Consider the following 5650-nt stretch of genomic DNA (forward strand, 5'->3'; position numbering starts at 1 on the left):
AAACAACGCCTACCTCCCCTGTATATAAGCATGCATAACATTCATGATCATCAACAGTAAACAACGCTGGTCAGACACAGGGTAAGTCAGATATATTCATCTCATAAGAAACGTTACCGTCGTAAACAAATGCGTGAATACGTATATTTGTGATTTGATCAACCTTTTGGGTAACTGATACTGAGAAAGAGTGTTTATTTATTTGTTCCAAACGAACAGAGAATGTCAATTTGCATAAAGCTAATTAAGTGAAGATAACAGCTAAATGGCTACGTCAGCAACTTGAGTGTGGCACATTACGGACGTTGCCTAAAACGATTTGTTAATTATGAATTATTTGTCATATGTGTGTGCATCCTCGTGATGAAATATAGGATATATTCGATAGTTTGGAAGACATTGTCGCTGCATAGAGTGAGTGAGTGAGTGAGTGAGTGAGTGAGTGAGTGAGTGAGTGAGTGAGTGAGTGAGTGAGTGAGTGAGTGAGTGAGTGAGTCCGCTTCATATCGGATCATTATGATAAAACTCAGATTCTTTCCTTGACAGCAGCGCTTTAACTAACTGTATGAATAGACTTCAGACGTCTCTGAAGGTGGTAACAGTATAATTCACAACATGCCTTCCAAAGGGGTGGCACACCGCATTAGCCTAATGGTTACAGCATTCAGTCATTGAGTACTGTGTTCAATGCCCAACATGAATATCCCAAAAGTAATTCTGTAGCGGGTATTTACTCCGTTCTCTTTAACTTTACAACTGAAGTACTTTCAAGATTCTTTTCAGGGACATTGAAATTTTAATGAGTTTTTAAACATTATGTGTTTAATTATCACGTGGTGAAATACAATAGTGAGTGAGTCAACTTAGCGTGTGAGATTCAGTGACAGAGTGGGTGAATATCGGTTATTGTCAAACTAAACCCATAAAGGGAATCGAACCCGGATCTTAAGAGAGATGAGCGAACGCTTCATCCACTAGGCTATCCAACCGCCAATATAAAGTGATTAAGTTTTCAGAGGTTTAACACTTTGGTGAATATACACGGGTGCACCGAAATTCGAACCCAGAATTACGGGTTTCTTGTATGCCTAGGTACCCATCTCTAATAAGACTTAGGCGATCGCCCGTGGATTTTTGCAAGAATGAAAAATAGTATTAATATACCAACTATATTTTGAGCTGACAAGACCAAAAAACATGCATATATCCTCTACAATTATTATGCCCCATGCAAGTAAATTGTAACGTGTAAGCTGCAATTATTTTAGGCCGTTTTAGGTTATGGCCTTGCAGTGTCATTTCGATGTACTCCAGATTTGGGACTCGAACCCTGAAATATGACTGACTAGGCAACATTTTAGCTACCTGACCACTTCACTTCTCCATCGATACACGTTAATCATGGTGATGATAAAATTAAACACCTCAAACCCCGGCTGTAGTGGATGCAAATTACTATTATTCATGTTCACTCATTCTGATGTGCAACTCCCTGGGGATAATACAGCCCAAGATGCTTGTGAATGATAAGAAGTTTTTTTTTGTTTCCAGGATACCATTGCATCATGAAGCTTGTGTTTCTTCTTCTCGTGTGTGTCATTGTGACACTGAACGCGCAAACAGGTGAGTAGAATAAAACCGACATGACCCTTTCTAGATTCTCGATTCGCTTCTTGACTAACCTATGAGTATATTCTATTCAATATATGATTACATAAACAAAGGCTGTTGAGATACAGTGATTATTAAAAACGAATTTTGCCCGACAGTGATATACTATACTGAACAGCAAAAGAACCGCAACTATGACTTTTTGTCAAGTCATTATTGACGTCACTGTGAAAGTGAACCGAGGAACGTCATCTGTCAGGTTGATGAATTCTTGCTATACTCCATCTGAGTCAGTTTCGATCACTGAGCGGCAGAGTGAGTGAGTGAGTGAGTTTAGTTTTACGCCGCACTCAGCAATATTCCAGCTATATGGCGGCGGTCTGTAAATAATCGAGTCTGGACCAGACAATCCAGTAATCAACAACATGAGCATCGATCTGCGCAATTGGGAACCGATGACATGTGTCAACCAAGTCAGCGAACCTGATCACCCGATCCCGTTAGTCGCCTCTTACGACAAGCATGGTCGCCTTTTGTGGCAAGCATCGGTTGCTGAAGACCTATTCTACCCGGGACCTTCACGGGTCCTGATCGGCAGAAGCGCTATATACGACTATCATAAGCCTCAGATAATGTATATTATGTAGGGTGCTCCTGAACACTAAACCCGTGACGAACGGGGCTAGAATTGATCTCCAGCAACCCATGTTTGTCACAAGATGAGACAAATCGGGTGGTCAGGCTCGATGACTTGGTTGACACAAGGTTGACATTTGATTGTATCCAAGTTGTGTAGATCGATACTCGTGCTCTTGATTAGTGGATTGTGCGGTCCAGACTCAGTTATGTACAGACCACCGCCATATAGCTAGAGTCTTGCGCTAATCAACAACAAATAAAACATTGGCACTAATATCACTTTGTGCATTTGGGCCTCAATGTGAAAACATTACTGAGTATGTGTTGTATATTTTCAGCCACAACACAGACTCCAGCTCCTCAAATGCAGCCTTCGTACCAAATGTACAATCCCTGGATGTATCAACCACCCTATTACATCAACCCACGGACGTTCCTTTGGTTCTGGTTGTTCTCACAGAATAACTAGGTCGGGCATGTGAAGATATCGATGAATGGTTCATCGTAATTTGCAGCCATTCATTGGAACTGCCAATATTGTACAGATCACGTGATAGATTATATGATTTTTATAATTCTATAATTAAAGTCCTTTCAGAGACATGCTTTATTTTATATTTTTCTATTCACCGTTATCTATCAAGTTGATGAATTCTTGCTATACTCCATCTGAGCCATTTTTGATCACTGAGCGGCAGAAGCGCTAATGGAATGTTAAAACTGATTCTGAAGAATAAATGAAAGTCTTTCCAATTCCGTGGAGGAGTGATGTTGATACATGGAAGCAGTCATGCTACGGTCTGTTTGCAATGTAAATATACCAATGAATTTAATTTAATAGCGATTTGAACTTGTGATCGTTTGTTCAACAATTTTTATCCAAAATTGAATGCAATTCTCAGACTCCAATGTATAATTATGCTGATGACTGCCATAAATTATTATTTGTTATTGTAAAATCATACCGTCTTACTCATTGGCATAAAATGCAATCCGAAAACGTTTGAGAAGTCTCGCAGATGTCATCTGTCAGAGAAGTGGACACTATATAGTCAGTGATCGTATGGTGTTATTACCCGCTCATGCAAACGCAAACATATGACGCCAAACCTGATGATGTTGCATTGGGTGCCGTTTCGTGAAAGATCTTGATGTACGTAGCTCGATCTGATCACAATCAGCACCTGTGATCACTGAACCCAAACCACGAACGGTAATATGTACTGACAGGTGCTTCAAGAAGAAGGCAGCAACACTGTGGAACGATCTACCATTAACCAACAAAAACTCAGCATCTTGGCATTTATAAGAAGGGCGTAAAATCTTATCAGCGTACCTTCAGTAGGATTTGTGGCTCTTTCTGCAAAGCGCCTAAGGGTTTTTCAAGCCCTATATCATTTAGTGCTTTATACAAATTGTGTACTTTATTATCATACGATGTCTCCTAACGTTCTTGAAATGAACGTTTCAAGACTTCTTAGCATAGTATAAATTAAACTGGTTTTGCGAGTAGCAGCTATCTTGTTTGTGTGACGATGGTGCCAGTCGTTCTGTCTGTCATGTGTCATATTCGCCACAATGAATCACACCAATAATCTTTTAATGAGCTCACATCCGTAAAGCTGAGGTTTGGTAAATTCATGTTCATTTGTTCCTCACGGACCACATTGTTAATGTTAACTTTCCACTTCATGGCTTATGGTGAATATAGTTTGGGATCACGTTAGACTGACTGAAAATTATGAAAAATATTAAAACTATTGTAAACTATAATCTTTTTAACAGTTTGAAAGAGAATTGATATGTTTCATTGTCTGATTGTTAGACCGTTGAAAGTTGTCTGCCAAAAGAAATTACATGTTTCCAAAGTATTTTTTTTTTCAATAATACGATTTAATTGATAAAATATGGCTTTACAGCATCAATGGGAAAATAGTATCTAGTGCCAATGTGTTATCCATATACATCGGATGTGACACTGTGGGTTCCTTATATGAGTGAGTGTGTTGAGTTTTACGCCGCTTTTAGCAATATTCCAGCAATGTCATAGCGAGGAACACCGGAAATGGACTTAACACATTGTATCTCTGCAGGGAATGGAAGCCGGGTGTTGGGCGTGACGAGCGAACACTTTAACCCCCACCGCTTCTTCTTATATAATTGCACATGGAGTCTTCAGCACCCCACGCTTGAAAAAAGTGACTACAGGGATCGGGTGGTCAGACTCAAGGACTTGGTTGCTGCGTGTCATCATTTCCCGTAGATCGATGCTCATGATGTCAATCACTGGATGACTGGTAGATTACTGGAAAGTTCGATTACTAGCAGAGAATGGCAACCATTATTATGGGCAGAGAATTTGTTTATTGCAATAGATGCGACGTGAGGATACCAACACCGTTAACAAACAAGTGATGCACAACATTATGCGCAATATGTTCATGAAGAGTATATGAGTTTAAACAAGTGAAGAGACTGATGTACATTGTGTTGACAGTACTGACGCTTGTTGTGATTACACATAACGACTAAGCCATATAGACAAGTGAAAGGAAAGGGTTATTCTAGATTCGAATGTAAATGATGGTAAGCAGTAGGAATGTCATAACCTTGTTTATTGGTGGGTTTAATCGTTTAAGGGTTTTCTCTTAGTCGGACCGGTTGTCTTCAAGTATGTTGATGTTGGAATGGATGGTGTGGTTTTGATGGGCGTGGGTGCGGTCGGAAATTGCTGGTTGGGACTCTTCTTTCTTCACAATTGACAATTGTACGTTATTGGCGTAAGCCCGGGTGCACTGAACGGTCGAGAATATCGAGTGCCATATGCAGCTGGTCCAATACTTTTTCGAAATCCTGAAATAAAATTGTAGTTACTATTCTTAACAATTTAGACGTCCCTGTGGTGGACTTGTATAAAATATCTAAAACGGAAGCTTATTATGTTTCACAGTGGGTACGATTTTAGATTGTCAGTATTGGAATAAACACTTTGGAACGACCCAGGGAAGCCTAACGGGAATAAACTTCGTACTTACAGAAAGTTTAAGAAATTATTATCAGCCGAACCATATGTCACTGACATTCTGCCTAGATCTCACCGTAGTATCCTTAGTAAACTACGCTGTGGCACCCTACCTCTGGAAATAAAGGTCGGTAGATTTACACTCCTAGAAGGTAGATTTTTGTAAATTTTGTGGTAGCAATACGATTAGGGACGAAGTCCACTTTTTGATTAGCTGTCCGTTATATTCGGACTTACGAAATGACTTATGTTGAAATGTACTAAATATTGATCCATATTTTTCTCCCTTGTCGCCTACCGAGAGGCCGCATTCATACTTAGTAATGCTTAAAGTTAACTAAAGTTAACTAAAGTTAACTAAGGTTAACTAAAGTTAAC

At 39.5% G+C, this 5650-nt stretch overlaps 1 long non-coding RNA gene across 1 annotated transcript; it reads left to right on the forward strand.

Annotated features, from left to right (window-relative positions):
* On the forward strand, positions 1–2853 carry LOC137256104 (uncharacterized). The gene is made up of 3 exons (XR_010954544.1): positions 1–81; positions 1552–1623; positions 2589–2853. It is a non-coding gene; the product is annotated as an uncharacterized lncRNA (long non-coding RNA).
* The last annotated feature ends 2797 nt before the right edge of the window (positions 2854–5650 follow it).

This window comes from Haliotis asinina, chromosome 11 (genome assembly GCF_037392515.1).
Source record: "Haliotis asinina isolate JCU_RB_2024 chromosome 11, JCU_Hal_asi_v2, whole genome shotgun sequence".
NCBI classification, from domain to species: Eukaryota; Metazoa; Mollusca; class Gastropoda; order Lepetellida; family Haliotidae; genus Haliotis; species Haliotis asinina.